Source organism: Phoca vitulina, unplaced genomic scaffold, assembly GCF_004348235.1.
Source record: "Phoca vitulina isolate PV1807 unplaced genomic scaffold, GSC_HSeal_1.0 scaffold72, whole genome shotgun sequence".
NCBI classification, from domain to species: domain Eukaryota; kingdom Metazoa; phylum Chordata; class Mammalia; order Carnivora; family Phocidae; genus Phoca; species Phoca vitulina.
Genome location: NW_022589775.1, coordinates 1,306,661 through 1,314,663, shown reverse-complemented (window position 1 = coordinate 1,314,663; position 8,003 = coordinate 1,306,661). Strand labels below are relative to the sequence as shown.

Genomic DNA, 8,003 nt, shown 5'->3' with positions numbered 1-8,003 from the left:
TCCTTTATTCTTTTTCCTTTTTTTCTTTTCCTAACTGGGAACATTTAGAATATTTAGTTCTTACATTCTAAAATTTCGCAAAATACGCACAGGTGAGGGTCTTTACTCATTAATTTTTGGCTGTTGTCTGTTCTTTTTTTCTGGAACCTTTATTGGTCTGATGATGGGCCACCTGGATTCATTCCCTTTTGTATCTCATCTTTCCTTTTTTGGGGGGGGGGTTCTTGGTCTTATTTTTTGAGATATATTCAACTATATCTCTTAGAACTTTAATTGATGTTTGTTTTTCGGCAGTAACCTTTGAAAATACTACTTCTTGTTCTCTAACCTTCTCCACTTCTCTCTTACTTTGTGTGTACCAGAGTAGATTTGCCATGAAGCTGATGATTCCACACTTGACTACCACTGTAAGTTTCTGGGAGTGGTAGTGTGTTCTCAGTGGGAAGGCACAGCTAGGTTACAAACAGGAAGCATTTCTGTGAAAGTGTTTCTGGCTAAAGAGATCTCAGAAGAAAGGGATTGGAACCCCTAAGTTTCCATAATTTCAATTGTGACATATATTTCATATATAAATATTTATTTTTTGTACCTAATTTTACATTCTAATTTTGTATTTTTAAAAAGGCCTTAAGTATTGATTAAGCCTTAGGGTCACATAAAATCTAAATTTTTATCTTAGTTTAATTTTTCTGAGGGTACTAATTAATATTTTTCTGGGTTCTTTATTGTGTTTTGTTTTGAGTTTTATGTTTCCTTGAGGAAATTTTGTGGTTAGTATACTGTGGTTCCCTGCCGCCCCCCCCCCCCCGCCCCGACAAATGTCTGGTGATCCTTGGTTTTCCATTCTTATTTAAAAGTAAATTGGGGCACCTGGGTGGCTGAGTTGGTTAAGTGTCTGACTCCATTTGAGCCCAGGTCATGATCTCAGGGTTGTGAGATCAAGCCCCACGTTCGGGAATGGAGGCTGCTTAAGATTCTCTCTCTCCAGGACGCCTGGGTGGCTCAGTTGTTAAGCGTCTGCCTTCGGCTCAGGTTGTGATCCCGGGGTCCTGGGATCGAGCCCCACATCGGGCTCCCTGCTCAGCGGGAAGTCTGCTTCTCCCTCTCCCACTCCCCCTGCTTGTGTTCCCTCTCTCACTGTGTCTTTCTCTGTCAAATAAATAAATAAAATCTTAAAAAAAAAAAATTCTCTCTCTCCTTCTCCCTCTTCCCTATCTCTAAAATAAAAAATAAAAAAAATAGAAGTGAGAAGACAGAAAGGCTGACTATGGGGTCTGCGAACATGGGTCGGACATGTCAAGTGGCAAGTTTTCCTTTAGGGAAGCTGGAGGGGGATCTCTGAGGGGCTGATCCCCAGCTGCTTTGTTCTTTCAAAGAATTCATTCAATTTTTAAAGAGAAGAATTTCCCATTTTTTCTTCCTTTGGGAAAAACACCTGGCTGTCAGGAAAGGACTGACTGTCCTGTAGCCTCTTGCTTTTCCACCCATACTTCACTTCCACCAGCACACCAGGTAGTCTCCTTCTGTTGGTACAGCCTCTGTCTGTGTAGTTTTAGGCTGCAATTTCCTCTGTTCTAGATTATCAATAACTGTTCCTCCTCATGCTTTGTGTCTTCCAGGAATTTACTGAAATCCCTTATTAACTGCGAGTCACCTCCTGTTCTCTCAGCTGTGGGTTTTCTTTGCTGCACGAGGGCCTTGGCAGATAGAGATTAATGTGTACCCCACTGCACCTTGAATTTGGAGCCTTGTGGGGTCTTAATCTCACCAACCAGCTCATAGCCCTACTAGATGGCTCAGGTTTTGCTGCCTACGCTTTTCAGTTTTTCAAGAATTTCTTCTGGAAACAAAAAACAAACTCACTTTTTGAGTGAAACCCTCACTTGTTGATATCTCCTCTTGGGAGGACATTTGGCTTTCAAGTTTCAGCATCCATCTAAACTCCTTTGTATCTTCAAGAAATTCCTCACTGTTTCTGTCCAAGCCTTCCTGGCTTTCTTGCATTGCTATATTTACTCGTATTTTTATATTCTGTCATTTCAAAGGGATTTGTGGTGGCGAGAAAATTAAATGTGCGTGCTTAGTCAACAGTCTTCATCTGGAAGCTGCAACTTTCAAATTTTTAAATGATATAATTAAATGGCCTTTTCTTTCTTAAGAAAATCCTCATAGTCCATACATCAGAAAGCTTTCAGAAAAAGCACTCTAAAAATATAATTAGGCACACACATTTACAGAAGCTTTTAATTAGTTTCTTTGTAAACATATTTGATCCTGAAGACATAATCTCAAACTTCTTATCAGTTACATTCCATTTTTGACTTATTTTCTTCTCACAAGATGTTCTTATCTGTCCCTTCCTCTTTTGGTTGGATATTTAACTCCTTGATACTGTATGATTAAAAATCTCCCTGTCTTTCTTTGAAATTGTACTGTGCTTTTAATTCTTTTCTTATACAACTCTTCTGCCAAATATCATTTATATTTTAGGTGAACCAGAATCCATTAAAAATTATAAGAAATATTGTGTATTATGTTACTTAAACTGAAAGGAAAATATAGTGTTTTTCTGAGTATTCTCAGATCTATATATACCCAAGAATTAATCCAATAAGAGATTTTTTGAATGCATACAATGTGCCAGACATATTTTAGGCTCTAAAAATGACCAAGTGACCCCTGATCAAGACAGAAAAATTCTTGACCTCATGATCTTTACATTCTAGTGGGTGACAGACAATAGACAAGATAAATAGGTTAAAGATATGTGTATTAGGGTTCTCCAGAGAAACAGAACCAAGAGGGTGTGTGTATATACATATATATTTATTATAAAGAAATGGCACATGTGATTAGGGACACTGGCAAGTCCCAAGATCTTCTAGAAGACTCAGCAAGCTGGAAACCCAGGAGATCTAGCTTAGTTCCAGTCTGGGTCCTAAGGCCTGAGAACTAGGAGAGTCAAATGTATAATCTGTCCAAAAGCTGGCAGGCTTGAGACCCAGAAAGAGCTATGTTTCAGTTTGAGTTTGAAGGCAAGAAAAAGCCAATGTCCCAGCTCAAAGGCAGTCAGGCAGGAGTTTCCTCTCATAGGGGAGGATCAGCTTTTTGTTCTATTCAGATCTTCAACTGATTGGATGAGGCCCATCCATATTAGGGAGAATGATCTGCTTTAACACTCTCTGTATTAAAATGTTAACGTTACAGGTAATACAATGCCACTAAATTCATATCTATCAATAATTACTCTGAATGTAAATGGACTAAATGCTCCAATCAAAAGACATAGGATATCAGAATGGATTTAAAAAAAAGACCCATCAATATACTGCTTGTAAGAGACTCATTTTAGACCCAAAGACACTACCAGATTGAAAGTGAGGGGTTGGTGAACTATCTATCATGCTAATGGACATCACAACAAAGCTGGAGTAACCATACTTATATCAGACAGACTAGATTTTAAGCCAAAGACTGTAATAAGAGATGAGGAAGGGCACTATATCATAATAAAGGGGTCTATCCAATAAGAAGATTTTACAATTGTAAACATTTATGCTCCCAACTTGGGAGCAGCCAAATATATAAATCAATTAATAACAAACTTACAGAAACTCATTGATAATAATACAATAATAGTAGGGGACTTTAACACCCCACTTACAGCAATGGACAGATCATCTAAGCAGATCAACAAGGAAACAATGGCTTTGAATGACATACTGGACCAGATGGACTTACATATATTCAGAGCATTTCATCCTAAAGCAGCAGAATACACATTCTTTTCAAGTGCACACGGAACATTCTCCAGAATAGATCACATACTGGGTCACAAATCAGACCTCAACCAGTACAAAAAGACTGAGAGCTTCTGGTGGATCATATTTTCAGACCACAACACTATGAAACTTGAAGTCAACTACAAGAAAAAATTTGGAAAGACCACAAATACATGGAGGTTAAAGAACATCCTACTAAAGAATGAATGGGTTAGCCAGGAAATTAAAGAAGAAATAAAAAATACATGGAACCAAATGAAAATGAAAACATGACAGTCCAAAACCTTTGGGATGCAGCAAAGGTGGTCCTAAGAGGGAAGTATATAACAATACAGGCCTTCCCAAGAAGTAAGAAAAGTCTCAAATAAACAACCTAGCCTTACACCTAAAAGAGCTGGAAAAAGAACAGCAAATAAAGCCTAAAACCAGGAGAAGAAGGGAAATGATAAAGATTAGAGCAGCAATGAGTGATATAGGAAAAAAAAAAAAGAACATATCAATGAAACTAGGAGCTGGTTCTTTGAAAGAATTAGCAAAATTGCTAAACCCTTAACTAGACTTATCAAAGAGAAAAGAGAAAGAACCCAACAAAAAAATAAAATCATGAATGAAAAAGGAGAAATCACAACCAACACCACAGAAATACAAACAATTATAAGAAAATATTATGAGCAATTATATGCTAACAAATTGGGTAATCTGGAAGAAAGGGATAAATTCCTAGAAACATATAAACTACCAAAACTGAAACAGGAAGAAATGGAAAATTTGAATAGACCCATAGCCAGCAAAGAAATTGAATCAGTAATCAAAAATCTCCCAACAAACAAGAGTCCAGGATCGGAAGACTTCCCAGGGGAATTCTACCAAACATTTAAAGAAGAATTAATACCTATTCTTCTGAAATTGTGCCAAAAAATAGAAATGGAAGGAACCCTTCCAAACTCATCCTATGAGGCTAGCATTACCTCGATTCCAAAACCAAAGACCCCACTGAAAAGGAGAATTACAGACGAATATCCTTGAGGAAATAGATGCAAAAATTCTCAACAATATACTAGCAAGTTAAATCCAACCATACATTAAAAGAATTATTCATCACAATCAAGTGGGATTTATTCCTGGGCTGCAGGGGTGGTTCAATATCTGCAAATCAATCAATGTGATACACCACATTAATAAAAGAAAGGGTAAGAACCATATGACCCTCTCAATAGATGCAGAAAAATCATTTGACAAAATACAGCATCCTTTCTTGATAAAAACCCTCAAGAAAGTAGGGATAGAAGGAATATATCTCAACATCCTAAAGGCCATATATGAAAGACCCAAGCTAATATCATCCTCAGCTTTTCTGACCTTAGGGGAAGCTGAGAGCTTTTCCCCTAAGGTCAGAAACACAACAGGGATGTCCACTCTCACCATTACTATTTAACATAGTACTGGAAGTCCTGGCCTCAGCAATCAGACCACAAAAGAAATAAAAGGCATCCAAATTGGCAAGGAAGAAGTCAAACTTTCACTATTTGCAGATGACATGATATTCTATGTAGGAAACCTGAAAGACTCCACCAAAAAATTGCTAGAACTGATACATGAATTCAGCAAAGTCGCAGGATATAAAATCAATGTGCAGAAATCTGTTGCATTTCTATACACCAATAATGAAGCAGCAGAAAGAGAAATTAAGGAACTGATCCCATTTACAATTGCACCGAACCCATAAGATACTTAGGAATACATCCAACTAAAGAGGTAAAAGATCTGTACTCTGAAAACTATAGAACACTTATGAAAGAAATTGAAGAAGACACACAAAAAAATGGAAAAACGTTCCATGCTCATGGATTGGAAGAACAAATATTGTTAAAATGTCTATACTGCCCAAAGCAATATATGCATTCAATACAATCCCTATCAAATAACACCAGCATTTTTCAAGGAGCTAGAACAAACAATTCTAAAATTTGTATGGAATCAGAAACTGAACAGCCAAAGTATGTTGAAAAAGAAAAGCAAAGTGGGAGGAATCACAATTTCGGACTTCAAGCTCTATTACAAAGCTGTAATCATCAAGAAAGTATGGTACTGGCACAAAAACAGACACATACATCAATGGAACAGAATAGAGAGCCCAGAAATGGACCCACAACTATAGGGTCAACTAATCTCAGCAAAGCAAGAAAGAATATCCAATGGAACAAAGACAGTCTCTTCAACAAATGGTGTTGGGAAAACTGGACAGCAACATGCAGAAGACTGAAACTGGACCACTTTCTTACACTGTACACAAAAATAAACTCAAAATGGATGAAAGACCTAAATGTGAGACAGGAAACAACCAAAATCCTGAAGGAGAACACAGGCAGCAATCTCTTTGACGTCGGTTGGAGCACTTCTTACTAGACACATCTCCAGAGGCAAGGGAAACAAAAGCAAAAATGAAATATTTGGACTTCATCAAGATAAAAACTTCTGCATAGCAGAGGAAACAGTCAACAAAACTAAGAGGCAACCTACAGAATGGAAGACGATATTTGCAGATGACATATCAGATAAAGGGCTAGTATCCAAAATCTATAAAGAAGTTATAAAGCTTAACACCCAAAAAATAAATAATCCAGTTAAGAAATGGGAAGAAGACATGAACAGACATTTCTCCAAAGACATATAAATGGCTAAAAGACACATAAAAAATGCTCAACATCACTTATCATCAGGGAAATACAAATCATAATCGCAATGAGATACCACCTCACACTAGTCAGAATGGCTAAAATTAACAACTCAGGAAACAACAGATGTTGGTGAAGAAGGAGAGAAAGGGGAACCCTCCTACACTGTTGGTGAATGCAAACCGGTGCAGCTACTCTGGACAACATTATGGAGGTTTCCCAGAAAGTTAAAAATGGAACTACCCAAAATCCAGCAATTGCACTAGTAGGTATTTACCCAAAGGATACAAAAATGCTGATTTGAAGGGGCACATGCACCCCAGTGTTATAGCAGCACTATTAACAATAGTCAAATTATGGAAAGAGCCCAAATGTCCATTGACTGATTAATGGATAAAGAAGTGGTATATGTATATATAGATATATGCCTAGAGTCACCATTTTTTTGTTTTGTTTTCTGTTTTTTTGTTTGTTTTTGCAATGCTTTTATTTGAAGGCTTTGTCAAAAATACAGCCTTTCATGAAGTATTTTGAGAAGGGAGAGGCAGAAAGAAGCATGGAAAAAAGCTAACTTGTCTGCTCCATTTGCTCACGTTCAAGTAGTCTAGCTCCTTTCAGGGTGAATGGTGTATGACAGTGGGTATCACTGGGATACATCAGATTCGATGCCAAGTGTTCCTCTGCCAGATATACAAGAATTCCCCAATGATGTGGTTATTGATGAGTAGACACCCTTGTACTCAGCGGATCCAAATACCATCGATACAGACTATGACCCTGGAGGTTATGACATTGTAAGTGATTTTCTACCCCCAGCAGAAGAATTTCCTGTGCCTGATGAACTACCATCACTACCTCCAGAATTTGGTGATCAATTTCAATCCACAGACCTTTCTAGAGACATGCTTGCCGCAGGTACTTTGAGTTTTTCACTGAGAAGCTGGTAGAAGTTCAACTTAAATCAGTTTATCTGCCCAATTTCTAACCTGTCAGTATGTCTGAACTTTCCCAAACAAGCACTGATGAGAATAGTACTTGTAGAGAACCACTTCCAGGGTCTCAAAGAAACTTTGAAGCCTCTAGTGTAGAAAACATACCCCTGTCTGGATACTTCCACAGCTTCTTGCTCTGATGTGTCGGCATGCTGTGGACTCTGAGTTCATGATGAGAGACCATGAGAGCGGAGACAATGGGCACTTTGAAGAGGTGACTATTCTTCCACCAGATCTGCAACAAATTACGGAAGTCTGAGGCTCAAAAACCCCCAAAGTGCCTGGACTTTAATGAACCTAGAGATTATATAAATAATCTTCAGCATTGTTCTTTGTAGCAGCGCTTAAGTGCTTTTCTCAGTGAGCTGAAATGGGCATGGCTGCACTGATCCACATACCTCCTGACACGTTAGCCATTTTCAGTGTCCTAACCTACTTTAATTGAAAGAGATTTATTTTATTTTTTTATTTTTTAAAAGATCTTATTTATTTATATGAGAGCAAGTGAGAGTGAGAGAGTACAAGTGGGAGGGAGGGGCAGAGGGTAAGAAGTG

General features: G+C 37.8%; 1 pseudogene; it reads left to right on the top strand.

The window, feature by feature from the left end:
* Nucleotides 1-1,282: 1,282 nt before the first annotated feature.
* On the top strand, nucleotides 1,283-7,708 carry LOC116625016 (annotated as a pseudogene).
* Nucleotides 7,709-8,003: the final 295 nt, after the last annotated feature.